Consider the following 14,954-nt stretch of genomic DNA (forward strand, 5'->3'; position numbering starts at 1 on the left):
TACAACGAACAGAGGCTGAGCAAAAAGCAGACGAGCTGACAGGAAACACAAATGACAGAACACATCAAATAACTAAGCCTAATGGTTAGGACAAAGAGCCAGAGTCTGAGCTTTTTCTCCAACATTGTAAAGGAACAGCCTACACACGAGTGGCTGAACAACCCTGCCCACATTCACTCTTTCCACACTATAAGGAAAACAGAGGACTTAAATCACCTGGGGGTCCATCACCTAAATTAAGCAGGGAAGGGCAGTGGAATTGGTGGGCCTTCTGTGGAGTCCGATGTACCCTTTAGGTGCAGCGTTTTTAGTAGGTGTGATTTTTATAAGTATTTGTAAGAGTCAAGGGACACCTTCAAAATAAACATTTTTCTTGAAATTCAATAGTGCTTAATCACATGTATTTCGCAAATATATTTTTAACATACAGCTGGGAAAAGGACAAGAAATCAAACTTCCCCACTCCTGGATTCATTCCCTAGCCACTGAGTTGCAGGATCACAGCTCACCTAATGAGTATTTCTGTATTGAAAGCAAGGCAAAACTATTTCAGAAGTAAGGAGTCAGAGACCACCAGCCCAGAACAACACGCAGGTTTATGGCTGTAGCACTCTCTTGTGACATAAAATATGCAAACTGAGAACTTGGCTCTTCATATCTGGGTAACACCTTTAGACAAAGCCTAGAAAGAATAAATCGGGGGGGAAAAAAAAAAAAAAAGCATAGCAATATACTCCCCCCATGTTTTTAAAGTTGTTCTGGACATCCAGATGTAATCTGAAGACACTTGGGCTCTCCAAGAGAAACTTGTCAATGAGCACCTCACTCCTGGATTCCTGGACAGTTTTGGCACCTAACTAATCAAGAGTGTCAAAACCAAAGGCACACTGAACAGCAGACCTCAATGCATTCAGCAAATATAACTGGGGAAAAACTGGGCCTGTACAGATCAGAGTCCAAGAGTTAGGACTCCAAGGATCTACCTCTGAGGAGGGGTGCCCACAGGATCATTTACATGCCCAAGCACTTCACAGCTGTGGCCCAGCGTATGTCTCTTGAGATCTAGTTCTGTTCCTGGACAACTACAGTGGCACTGAGTGGACGTGCACGTTGCAGGAACAGCCACGATACCAACCTTTCCATTCTTATCTAGAGAAATTAATTGCATGAGGCACTGGGCACTTTCCACATTGAAGGAAAGTTGCATGACCAGTTTAATTTAAGATGAAATTTATTTCAGACTGCTATTTAATAACCAGAGTAATCTGAACCACCCAGGAATCCAGCTGTATGGTATGCATTAAAAAATACACTATGGCTTTTGAAACAGTTTGAAACTGCCTACAATTGTGACTGCTGCTTTAGCAGTGCTCTTGGATACAGGAGATTGTAACTTCAGGAAATAGAATGTATTTTCTGATGCTAATTTTATCCAGTACAGAAGGGAAAATCTATCTAGCTATATTCACAACTTCCTTCTGAGTTTTGGCTAAACTGTATCTCTAATTACCTGAAGTGTTCCTAGATATGCTGATCTAATTAGTTATCTCTTACCCATGATAATGCTTAGATGTTAATTCACGCAGAATATTTTCATTTTAAAAGAACATTTTCTTATAGCAATACCTGTTTGAGACTGTTTTAAGTATAATTTAATCTTGGACCTAATTGATATGAAGATTTAATTCTGCGGTAGTTCAATCTAGTTATTCTTTTTCTACCTGCCTCCATTTCTCAAGGTCCACCACTTGACAGTGTCTTGAGCCGAGTCTTGGAAGAACATTGTCAAATTAACACTCATGCAGCCATAAGCAAACGAACCGCAGACACTGAACCGTCTTCCTTCCCAAAGCCCCACTCACACTGTAGTGTGGGGGCAAAGCACTACAGATGTGCAGCATCACCTGTGACACAAACTGCCCAGTAACACTGCCTTTTGCAATCTGTGTTCTGCAAGTTGAATTAGTCTGTCAAGTTTTAGCCTACTTATAAAAAACACATAGACCAATATGCTGACAACCGTAAAGAATTCTGACGTTAAAAACATGCTGCCCCATTCAATATACCTATCAGTACGCATCTGGTGAAATATGTCAGGGTTTATGAAAACCATCATTAGTTGTTTTTTTTTTCTCAGGAGCCTTATATGCACAGTGAGAAAATAATCTCCCGATTGCAAAAGGATCATTGTATATTCATGTTTAAATACTCTTAAGTATCAGTACACAAGGCAGTTATGTTACATTCAATCACATCAATGATATATATTAAAAAGTCACTTTAGCAAGACAGCCCAACAAAAGCCAACCTTCCCAGCTAGTTTTGTTCCACGGAAGAGTCACTTAACCAAAACAGCCCAACAAAAGCCAACTTTCCCGGCTAATTTTGCTCCCATTTACCCTCACGCACGGCCCATCTTGAGGTACTGAGATGTGCCACGAGTTACAGAGGCTGCTGCAGACGGGCAATCGAATGGTTCTGCTTGAAACACAGAGCCCAACTTTGCATCTCCGATGAGCGACCAGGCAAGGAAAGCCAACTCCCACCTCCGCGGGCGGGGGCCCGAAGCGGGACTGTGGCAGCGGACACCCCGCGCCGGGCTCCGCCGGCAGCTGCCACCGCGGGGCCCCTGCCCGCACCTGCTGCCCCCGCTGCCTGCGCCGCGCTCCGCCGGATCTTTCTCAGAGAGCCGGGGTAGGGCAGCACCGCCGCGGCCCTCGCTCCCCGCTCCTGCCCGCCTCAGTACCTTTTGGGAGGGCGCCCAGCAGCCCCTCCGCCCGCTCGCAGCTGCTGCCGCCCCCTCCTGCCCGCAGCTCCTGCGCGACTGCCCTGCCCCGCGGCTCCTGCCCTGCCCCGCGGCTCCTGCCCCGGCCGCTCGCCGCCTCTCCCGCCCAGGCCTCTCCTCTCCTCCCGCCCGGCCGCTGCCGGCCCCCGCCTGCCCTTCCCAGCCCGGCACCGCCGCCCCACCGCCCGCACTCCGCCTCAGGTGCGCTCCCACAGCGCTTACTCACCGATCGCTATCGCGGAGGGGGAATTTCCCCGCTGATTCGGGCCTCACCGCAGCTACTCACAGGGGCAGGTCTATCTCCGAATAGCTGCCAGTAACTTTTCCATGTCGCTTGTTCGACCGTTACACTGGCAAAGGTGGTGGCCAAAGCTGCCCCTTGCTTTGCTAGAAGCGAAACCAGGCCTATATTTTAGAGTGGAAAAGTGAATTTTTCATTTTTCATGCTGTTCCCAGTAAATGTTAAGTCCAGCTGGAATATGGATCCCTGTCAAGTTAGGCTTTACGCCGACGTGTGAAGGAAAGCCTCTGCCACACAGTGTAGTCTGTAGGATAATTTACGGATCTTACACAGTGGATTGGTTCGGAAATGTCAGCAGGAAATTCTGGTTCAGAAATTTCCCGGCAGGAAGCGAAAGTTTTGTGAGACTCAAGATGGTCCGCTCTCCCTCTCCTCTCAATTCCGGTTTCTGATCAAGAACTAGAAGCGCTAAAATACCACAGGACGCAAGTATGTGCAAGAAGTGGGGGTGCATTAGTAGGAAAAGGGTAGTATTTCCTCAGGGAAATGCTGTTTACACTCTAAGAGCTTTAACATTTTCAGTCAGTGAAGTTTCATACAGTTGCCCTAATAGCTCTTGAACTGCAGCATTTGCTGGGTTCCTTATCCACCAAGATGACGGTTTTTCTATGATGATATTTTTAATTTAATAGCGCCACAGACCTGCTGCTAAGAGTTTCATGCCTGTCATCATGCAGTGTAACACAGCTACTTGAAGCTCCAGAGCCACTCTAAGGGGAGACCCTTTGCCAAAAGCACAGACTCACAATATTTGAGCTAACAAAGCATTTCTGTTCGTCTCTGCACAAAGCCAGTCACAGTACTGGGGTATCACATAGTGGAGCAGCTCTGATTCCTTTTAATGGAGCTCAGGAGATTATGTGTGGTCACTGTTTTAAAGAAATATCAGTAACCCGGTATGCTTCCAAAATTACGCGAGTCCTCCTGAGGTGCGCATTAGGGACACATTTCAAGGCATCTCACTGAATTAATTTATGTGATCGAACAACTTTATTTTCACTCTTCATAGAAAAGCGTTGTTTAACTACTGATAAGGTCTCTATGCAGCTTGTTACGTCAGCATTTTCACGCTCAAGGGTTTTTCAGGCTCTCCAGCTGCTGGAGTTGGCAGGGCAGTAGCAGCCAGCCTCTGGGAGCGCAGGTTGCCTCTCCAATGAAGGATATTAAAAATGGTATTTTTGACGAGGCAGTTAAAGGAAAAAAAAAAAGACCGTTTGCAAGCCTACCTTCCTTCTTTCTCAAGGCAAGGCTGTCCTCTGTAATTTGAGGTGGGCTCTTCTCACATCCCTGGGGCTCTTTTGATGGTTTGGGACACACCTTCCATTCTGCTTTCAGCTGCTTGAAAATTTGGAAGTTTGTTTCAACAGGCACAAAATTCAGTTGCACATGGTAAGGGATGTGGCCAACCTGATCTTGTATGGAGGGGGAGAACATTATTGTGCTGTAATTGTTTTAGCTGAGGCGGGGAGGAGCCTCCCCGCCTCCCTTAGAAGATTTTTGTCCCAAGCAAATCTAGTGTGAAGATCAGCAGCGAAACAAATCTACCTCTGTTCTTCGCTCCCTAGACCTCTCTGTCAGCTGAGGCACTGGAGCAGAGCCGTGCAGAGCCAACAGAGGAGAATTTATTAGTCTGGGCTACGCTTCACCTCTCATATACCCTAGCGAGTCCTGTCTGATGATCTGTTTTGAACCTCTGCACAGCTCACTTTTTCGCTTGCTGCTGAGGCTGTTTATACGATTGGATTACAACTTCTCAGTGTTTTTCTTGGTGAAAGAGGAGTAGCTAAAAGACTGCAGAAAGTAGCTACAAGCAGGAGTGCATATTATCACTTTTGGGCCTCAAACCTTTAGGAAATAGACCTGAAACAATAAAAACCACATGCATAAATACTGACACAGATGTTCTTGAGTCATTCTTTATATCTGCAAAAGCTTTCAAACAGATTAAGACCCATTTTCCTCACTTTGTGCAAATACACCAGTGAAAAAGGTTTTAAGCAGAAATGCTGATAGAGGCTACAACTCTGCATAAATCAAGCCTGAATTCTCCCTCGTGATCGTTTGCATCGGAAACCTGATCGCACCACTTGTGCACTTACTGAATCATGCCTACTTCCATGCTAAAAATCAAGTGGTTTAGAGGATGAGTCATGTTTGCACAGAGCACATTGAAATCTTTCAAGCAAAAAAAAGGTGGAAAACATGATTGCTTAGTAGTTCCTGCCTCGTTTACAAAAGAATAAATGCAACTAAGCAGTTGATGATTGCAAATAGCTTCCTCAGGTCTGCTGAGAATCCTTCGGAGCAAACATCTAACATTAGTGTGTGTGAAATATTCTAGTTTCAGAAAGTAACATAAGTGATGTACTTATGATCAGACTCAAAACCCAGTGTATACTGCCATAGCCAAGTGATGAGCTCAGCTGTCGGGACCTAAAAGCAGGGCGTTATCAGGACACGTCCAACACATAGCGTACGAGGTCTCACAGCCAAACTCTTTGTGTAGCCATGAAATTAAGTTTCTGATGCAGAGGCTTTTTGAGAGAGAAAAAAGGATTTTGCAATTTAGATTTCAGTGAAATATTGGAGTTCTTTTCAGCTGAAGTCTCTAAGCAGTTAATACACCTCCGTTGTAAACAACTTCTGCAGCCAGAGGTTTTTACTACCATAAAAGTTTTTGCAGCAGTAATCTTTATCCCCCGAGGCTTTGCTGGGAGAAACATGAAACTGTTTCCTCATCCTGCCTGTCCTACTCTCAGCTGGAGCCTGGCTTTTTCCATTCCCATCATAACGTTTGGGTTTAGCAGACACCTTCCCTCCTCTACCACAGATGCTGGGTGGGGTCCACACACTTCATTATAGAAAGCTGCTGTAATGCTGTCTGTGACTGTCATTTTTTGTTATCTCCTTTTTTTCCAAATGCACACTGAATGTCATGCTTGCCTGACATAACCTGTTGTAATTCTGTCCACCATCTGAGACTGCAGCCAGTTGCCTCCTCCCACAGCACTGCAGAACAGCTTTATTGCACAATGTCCAGCATCTTTTGAATATGTTGCTAGGATGCCTAGAGGAGCAATTGCATGGAGATACTTCGTTGTCCAAATTAGATCCTCTCTTGATCTCATTTAGGTTTGATGTACTGTCAATTCAAAAAGGGATTCACTGGCTTGTTATATCTTGCCTTATGCTTTATATGGAAAGACACCATTAATATACATTCTGAAAATAAATCTGAGGTGGGCTCATCCTTCGTGCACCGAAATACTTTGGTCCTGTCTCTCCACAGCCAGTCCCACTTCTGTGCTGGCTGCAGTGATTGCTTCTGAGCTATTTAGTGGTCTTCAGCCTCCTAAATGGCTGCCAGCCCCAAAGGAGCCCAAGGCAAGGTGAGGTTCCTGGTAGGAGAACCACTGAGGCACAGCACTGTGGGGCTGGGCTTGGACTAGAGTTTTCAGACCATCAGCTTCAGCCTGGAGCGACAAAGAGGAGTGACTGTGAGTGCATATTTATACAGGAGGAAAAGATTCTGTTTCATACACGTGAGGCGTTTCTTGCTGTTACTACTGTCTAGGAATCTGAGATTATGAATACAGTAAACTCAAGAGGCATTCTAAACCTTCATGTACAGCTGACAAAAGGATGAAATAGAGCCAAGGTGCACTTCTCTCACAGTTTTCCAACTGCATCCTTTCCTTGCCTGGCTTCGTTAAGAGCCAGTTGCTCTTAATCCCAGCACAGGTTTGGGAGGACATTGTCACATCTGCTGACAAAAGAAGATTAAATGTTATCAACACAGGATATTTTCTAGGGCGCTTATAGCTGCAAGATTGCGGGTAGACAGTGCTATCCCAGCTATAAAGTGAGCATGCTGCATGCAAAAATCACTTGATATACCAAAACCGCTTTTTGGATCTAAGCAGTTCCAGTAGTTTCCTGTTTGATTTGGTGCTTTAAGCCAACATACTTAGTGTTTGTCTGGATTCATACAGTCTGCTGTTTGAAAACTGCATTTTCAGGGTAAAGGATAAAAGAGAAAGGAAGAACCTTATCTGTTGCTGGTTTCACAAAAGATTTGAAATCTGAGATATCTTTGAGTTCCTGTCTACCTTTCAGTGCAGCATTTGGACTCAGTTCAATGACAGGGTTTCAAATTGTTCCCAAACCTTCATTGTTAGGGGGAAAAAAAGGCAAAACAGGAAAGACCTGTTTCAGGAAAGACTGTTCTATCACTGAAAAATGCCCCATGGAGCACCTGACTCTGGAATATGCTTATTTATTATAAATAATTTCCATGGCGTCACATTGACAAACATAAAAGGTCACGAACTCCTGTATTTGAAGCAAATGTGTTTGACAGCTGGGATCTGGCAGAAGTTTCTCCTGTGGGATAGATTGTTTGTGCAGAGCTTTATTGAAGAATAATATTAAGAATGAATTACGAAATATTAGTGTAACCTAGTAAGAAATTATTGTATTTTACAAGCCAGAGACATAATAGTTCCAACAGAACTATTTTAGCTCATCTGATTCAAATGCACATCAAGTAATGATAGCTGTGACCAGCTAACAGTGAAAATCTGTGGGATTTAAGTGCTGCAGTTAGAAATGGGCTGGAAAGAGAGGTCCGAATTCAGGTGATCGCTGAAATGCATGTCTGTGTTTTTGCTACGCCCCTGCTCTGTGAAGGGAGCAAGAAGGAGTTAGCTGGGGAAGCCGAGGGCTGAGGGGAAGCCAGGCCACCCCTGTGCACCCCCAACCAGGGCACAGGGCAGCTGGGTAGCCCCAGCCCCAGAGCATCAGGCACCTCCCTGGGCCTGGGGATGGGCCAGGGATGGATGGGACATCATGGCTGCGGGGAGCTGGAGACCGTGACTCCTACAGTTTGTGCTTCTCTCTCCTCTCTCACCCTGGTCAGCGAAAACCTCATGGGAGCAGCTCTTTCCCAGTACCTGGGGATACTCCCCGGGCTATTTGTGAAGCCAAGTCTCCCAAAAAAGGTGCTCTCCTACTGAGCTGGGATGGTGCTACCTCCTGGGATGCCTTTGAGGTGTCTCCCTAAACAGTGTTCCTGTCCCACTTGCTTGTGATACTGTGCAGAAATACCTCTTTCACTGCGTGATGATGAGAGGCATCTCTCCAGGTCCTCCCAGTCTCCTCGGGGCCTGGATAGCTGTTTGCCCAAGCAAAGGGCAGGGCAGGCAGCAGAGCCAGGGACAGGAGATGTCCGAACACCTGCCTGGTCCCTTTCTTCCCCTCCCTTTTTGGGACCTCAGGGCCAGGTGCTGCTGCCCTGACCTATGTTTTCATGCCATTGTCTACTTGGGGTATACTCAGGGCCTCAGAGCTGGCCTCTCTCCTGGAAAAAGACAAAGGTGTGCCTGAGGATGGGCAGATGTTCCTCTCCCCAGGATGCAGGGTCCAGCCAGGTGTCACCTACAGGCTGGAACAAGGGCAACACCCAAAAGATCCTCCTGAAAAGGGCTGAGTTAAGATGTAGTCCAACTTGTGAAGGACAAATATTGTGTATTGTTTGCAGTTGTAAAAGGCTTTTTGTTGTTGTTGTTGGTTTTTTGTTTGTTTGTTTGGGTTTTTTTTCTTTTCTATTTTTAGGTGAAAACAAACTTCATTTACCTTGCTTAAAGACTGAGAAAAAGTCATTCCAGAAATCACAGCACTTTAAAGCCTGCCAGCCCTGTGGACATAAGGGAAAAACAACCATGGAGGCCAATGACTGGTTGCCCACTGAAGCTGAAAAGCTGTTCTTCCGTCTAAAATGGTTTAGTTCAAAATGAGAGCACATGCTGACCTTCTAGCTAAAGCCTTGGGCTTGTCCCTCGGGGAGAGGCAAGGAGGCAGAAACAGCCCAGTCTGGCTTGGTACTTAAGCCACTTACGAAACAACATAACTAGAAACAGAGGTTACCAGTCCACTCTACCCTGATTTTGACACTTTAATCCAGCTGCAGGGTGTTTGGCCGTGTTCGCTGGCAAGCAGACCAGTACACAGCCAACCTGCTGCCCACCATCCTGGCCTTCACTTTGCAGACCCGCCGCAGCATTGGGTGCTTCTCACCAGTGCAGCCAGAATCACTGGGAAGCAAACGTGCTGCATCCACAACCCTTGCTGAGATCAGTAGAGATTTTAGGGCAGGAGAAAGGATGAACTCTCACCCCAAGGTGAGGGATTATGCATATGTAACTTGTGGTTGGTGGTACACATAAATATCCAGAGAGGGGAGAATGTGTAGCTCCACAGAGACTCCTCTGAGCAGGCTGAAGTGGGTTACATTCTTGGTACAGCTTGATCATACACCCAAGCTGAACAACACAGGTGCCAGGAACCTGGTTTTTAACAGAAAGTTTAACAGCTGCAAACTGCAGGATGTTTATTCTTGACAGTATTTTCTTGACAGGTTATTTTCAAGAATCCTGAGTCAGCGGTAGTAACTGTGGGTGCACATATTTGTTTGCAGGACACTGTAGCTTTGCTGTGTTATTTATCTGTGCTTCCCAAGCCAAAAAGTTTATGTGTATGACTAAGGCTGGCCTTCCATGGTGAACAAATATCCACTTGCCTCAAGTATTACATTCAGCTGTCACTATTGCTTTAACTCTTAGCTCCATAAGAACTATATCATGTGGTAGCAAAGAATTCAGGGGTGAAGGGTTAATCATTTCACTGCAGCTTGGGGATTAACTTCACATTAAAAACACATGCATTTGTGTCCAAGTGACATAATGAAAAATATGGTGGGAGATGGAAGGTGTGCTCATTCTAGCAAGCAAGGATTTATTGAACTAGTTCTCCAAGATCCTATGAAACCATAACTGAATATTTCTCAGCCAATGCACTGGCTTCTTGTTTGGTTAAACTACTGTGATTTTCATTAGCAGGCTGACAAGAATTTTCATTAGTGGGCAGATGGAGACTGTGTTTTGGTACTGGATTTTAGGGGGCGCTGGCAATCATTCTGTAATGGATGAACTGTGCAGGAGCCCAGGAAAGGAAAAATAACACAGGCTAGGAAGAGAAAAAAAGGAAATGCAGGAGTGCTGTTAAAGATGATCAATCAGCTGCCATTTGTGGCAGTCCATATGAACAGTGGCACAGACTACAAGCCCTTGCATCATTGTGAACAAACTGAGTTCACACGTGCTGCCCTCATGAGTTACTGGCATGAGAAAATGTTCACCTGTGTGAGATGGGGAGCTACCGTCCGGCTTCCTGGAAAAACCATGTAGGGCTCATTTTTTCCATCACTGCTGTGGCTATGTGCAGGCTGACGCGGAGGACAGTTTAACAGCGTTCAGCAGCACCTGTGAGCCCCATGAGTAACCAATGCCACCAAAAACAGAGAGGAGAATGTCGTGGTTGAGACGGACAAACAACATAGACCAAGTTCTTCCAGGATGAAAGTAGTAGATGCCATTTATTGCCACAAGTGCATTTTTATACCAATTCATGTGTCTCTTCACTATTGGTTACAAGTTACAGCAGTAACATCTCATTGGCTAATTTTGCTATCATCAATGTTACTCTTCTACTCCCTTCTCTCTCACGGGTACATCCTTAACATCTCCAGATACTCCTTTACTCCTATCTTTCTCATGGGTAGGCCTTCATATCTTCAAGGCTAATTTCTGTTCCCATGCCCTCCGTCAGGGAATCCACGGACCCCCCTGTAGTCCCCCACAGGAGAAGGCAGGAGTTCTCATACACAGAATACAGCCTAATAGGACTTATCAAGGAAATACGATTCATAGCTGACCCTTAAGGAAGTGCAGGAGGAGTTTAAATCCCTGCAGGATATCTGTTTTACAGCCCAGCCAAACCCCATCTCTCCAGCAGTGCAATGTGCTTTACCAGCTGTCTGGACAGCACTGACAGAAGAGGAAGTACAACCTCCTTCTCCTGTCCACGCTTGTGAGTCAGCTCCACAGATTCTGTTGCCTTATCCATAGAGCTCTTGCTGAACAGAAAGACTCTTGGCTGGTTGGATACTGTCCGAGCAGATTGGTATTGCATTGTGAAAAGGACAGTTAAAGGGGAAGGAGTCACACTATTCAGTCCTGCTTGCAACCCCGTCTGAAACATGACAGCATGAATAATAAGAACAACCTGAAAAGCAGACTGGAAGCAACTACATAAAGAAGGATGCAATGCCTCATGTTTGGAAACTTCAGATTAGGCTGTCAGAGCTGTTATACCAACAGCTATGCCTGAGAAACTTTTTTTTCCTAAAGTGTCCGTTCTCCACCAAAATGAGCAGAAAGCCCAGTCGTTCAGTGGATTCACTGGTCAGACCAGTTCCACTAAGTTACACTGGTGGGGACTGAAGAACCAGAAGTCTTTAGTCATGGGTCACAGAGCTACTTTCTCATTTTCTTTGAGCAGTTCTAGAGAGTTCTTTGCTTCTCTTGAAATTTTGCAGCCCAGCATTCCTGCACTTGGCCTCTTCTCTTCTGCTTTGCATGCGTGTGCATTTTGTTTCAGTGTAATTTATATTGAGTGTGTGATTCAGAATTAATGCGTTTGCAGTGTAGTGGAGGGAGCTGATGTGTCCTCGTGACATTGTTAATGAGCAGCGGCAGTTCCTTTTAGTTCAAAACAGCTATAAAGATCTTTATCGGCTTTCTGAGTGGCTTGTAAATCATCACAGGCCTGGTGAATGGCGTATTACCTACCTCACCTGTGCAGTGAGTTGAGTGATGAGAATGTGAGAGAGCAACTGTGTGACATAAATTCATTCACTTCCCACAAAGCAAACCAGAGCCAGGCTGGGCTGCCCTTGCAATCTGCTGAAATAAGAACATTCCACTTACAAAACATAAACCCAACCAACAAACAGCCAAGTCCTATTAGGCATGGGTTATTGAGTATGGTGTGGGTGGAAAAACCTTTCTTGTACCACAGTCACAAGCTATGTAGTGAAGGTGGGAGTGAGAACAAGGTGCTAGTTAATGATTTATGTATGAGGAAACCAGTTCATTCTAAATTATCTTATTTTAACGCCACTTGTTAAGGAGACAAGTTTATTCTGCAGAGCTAAGTCAAATTCTGCCCATAGCCTCATGTTCACTTCACGAACCTCTGCCTTCACTGGTCTTCATCATGCTTCCAAGACCCAGAGCAACTGGGAGGAGAGAGTGGCACCGTGTCAGGCTGGGAGGAGAGCTCATCTCCTGGGATCCTCCATGCAGCCTGTACACCCTCCCATGTACCCTCCGAACTCGTGCTGGGTAAAGCGTGGCTGGTGCCTGAGGGGATGGGGCAAGGGAGCCATCCCCACCAGCAGAAGCTGTGACCTGCACTGACCTTCAGTGGAGCTGCAGGAGAAAGAAATTCCTCAGATACGTCAAGGTCCTGGTACAGATAAAGTAGTATTACACAAAATATTAATTTGAGCCTAATTGTGCATAAACTCAGCAGGAAATGAAGGTAAAATGCACACATGTACCTCCAAGTATGGGCAAGTTTACAACATAAAAACCATGAAAGAAGATTAGCCTATGAGAGTTAATTATATTTTGCTTTGAAGGTCTCTCTGCTGCTATATAAACATCACTAGTGCTTATGACCAACAGATGTACCAGTATCATTGATCCTCATTCAACTTGCTATCCAGAGGGATTACATGATTCTGGCATGAATGTTTGCAATGATCTTATATGATCACCACTAAACCAGACAATGATCAAAATAAACTATCATTCAATTAAAATTTTTGTTAGCAATATTTTTTTATTATTTTTAAAAAGCTTTATGAGAGTCCCTACTCAAGTTGTAAAACAATAGAAAAATTTAAAGCTCATTTTCTGCTACAAATGAAGTAATGGCTATAGGTTAAAGGGGCAAAATGAGGGACATTGAAACCATCCATTTTAAATTACAGAATTTTTCTTCTGAAAAGAATGAAGACTAAAAAAATATAACATGTTTATTAATCTGGACAGCTTGCAAGTCAGGGTTAGGGAAATGACTGTTAAAGCAGCAGTAGAAGTTCTGTGGAGCATTCGTTGAGCTGGGCAGTGTACTGGTTGCAGGAGAAACTGTTGTATAAGGTAGTGCTATATCTGCTGTACCTTAAACTGCACTTATAGGTTTCCAGTGTCCAGTGCATCTCATTAGGTGACAGACTGGCCAGGGCAGTGTGATTATTTTGAAGACTGATGCTGCATTACAAACACATGAATGCTGCCCTCCTATTTTTATTGAAGTGACTGTTAGTACTTTTCTGTCTTTCAAAGGCCCAAGCGGAGCTAAAACACTTTGTACAGCAAGGGAGAGATTTGTCTCAGACATCCTGCACACTGGGAGCGTTCCTTAGGACTTTTACATTATCTTGGTTTGTCCTTCCCTTCCCTCTGGCCCCGCCTGCCTCTTCCTTGGCCCACCGTCAGCCAGCCGTTGTCTTTGTATCCTGGTAAGGATCAACTGTGTCTTATCCTGCCAATGGAACACTGGGATGCTGGAGGTCAAGGAGTGAACTCTTCCAGATATTGTGTGGGATGGCTTCATTCCAGAGCTATTTATAGGCTTCATGGGCACTTATCTTTCTAAGGAGATAATATTTTTAATATTTTGTGTTTCCGGTTGATTATTTTTGTCCACAGCAATGACATCATAACCAAAGCACTGAAGGTTAACTAATGAACAAGCTCTTTTTTATTAACTTTCTGGTTCAACTGTAATTTTATCCCTCAATACTTCTCTTTTTTCATCTCTGTGAATAGCTTTACACTGCTGTGTGCTGTCACTTAAACCATCATAACTTGCACCAAATCAAACTGGGTAATTCCAAGTGAGCACAGCCCTGGGGAATGGTAGAGGGATATGCTAGAGCTTGCTGCAGGTGATACACATGTGGCAGGCAACAACTTGGGCCTGTCATTTTGAATTTTTCATAGATGTATAAACACAATGAGTATTTTTATGCACATTATGAGAAACATCTCCACTAGATATCATTAAGAAGTCAATGAAGATGTCTCTAGCAGAGGATATGTCTTTATGAGTTTTGTGTCTTCCTCACTGGCCTGGGGTGCAGACTTGGGCTGACCAGTGTTTCTGATGGCTGTAGGAGCCCTGGGATCTCTGTAGAGCAGGTGCTGTTGTTTTGGAATCAGCTAGTTTTTCTGTCACCCTCCCCTGCCTGAATGGCATCAGATGTCAGAGTCCAAAGGAGTATTTTTAAATGATGAACTACATTCGGGTTTTCTTGGGGATACTGATTTAAATAGCAAATCTGTGTGTCCTGCTTTCAGCTGGAATATAGTTAATTTTCTTCCTAGTAGCTGGTACAGTGCTGTGCTTTGGATTTAGAATGACAATAATGTTGGGAGCACACTGATGTTCTAGTTGTTGCTAAATAGTCAAGGACTTTTCATCTTCTTGCGCTGTGCAGGTGCACAAGCAGGTGGTGATGGGGGGGGGAACAGCTGGGACAGCTGACCCAAACTGGCCAAATGTGTATTCCAGACCATATGACATCATGCTTAGTATCTCTTTTGAAGGAAGCTGGCCAGGGGGACCACTGCTCTGGAACTGGCTGGCTATAATTTGACAAGTGGTGAGCAATTGCATTGTGCATCACTTGTTTTATATATTCTTTTACTATTACTACCATTATTATTTTTTTTATTAGTAGCAGTGTTTTTTATCCTTCTGTCCTATTAAAATGGCTTTACTTTAACCCATAAGGGGTTTTGTTTTGTTTTGTTTGTTTGTTTTCCTGATTCTCTCCCCTACCCCACTGAGGGCAGAGCTGACAGAGAACAAATGGCTGTGTGTGGTGTTTGTAACAGCTGCCTGCCATGTTAAACCAAAACACTGTATAATCTGGGCAGGTCTTCTGCCTCCTTTTTT

General features: G+C 44.7%; 1 protein-coding gene across 6 annotated transcripts in view; it reads right to left on the bottom strand.

Annotated features, from left to right (window-relative positions):
* The window catches only part of TC2N (tandem C2 domains, nuclear), a 36,886-nt gene extending 32,397 nt beyond the window's left edge, over positions 1-4,489 (bottom strand). Inside the window, exons 1-2 of one of the 6 annotated variants that reach the window (XM_071809566.1) lie at positions 4,313-4,489; positions 3,012-3,172 (exon numbers count right to left, since the gene is read on the bottom strand). The gene's annotated coding sequence lies outside the window, so the exon portion shown is untranslated. Of the gene's footprint in view, positions 1-2,399; positions 2,703-2,746; positions 2,873-3,011; positions 3,472-4,312 lie in introns of those variants that run through there. The other 5 variants (XM_071809565.1, XM_065838558.2, XM_065838557.2 and 2 more) reach the window with 5 other exon arrangements.
* Positions 4,490-14,954: the final 10,465 nt, after the last annotated feature.

Source organism: Patagioenas fasciata, chromosome 5 (genome assembly GCF_037038585.1).
Source record: "Patagioenas fasciata isolate bPatFas1 chromosome 5, bPatFas1.hap1, whole genome shotgun sequence".
In the NCBI taxonomy this organism is placed as follows: Eukaryota; Metazoa; Chordata; class Aves; order Columbiformes; family Columbidae; genus Patagioenas; species Patagioenas fasciata.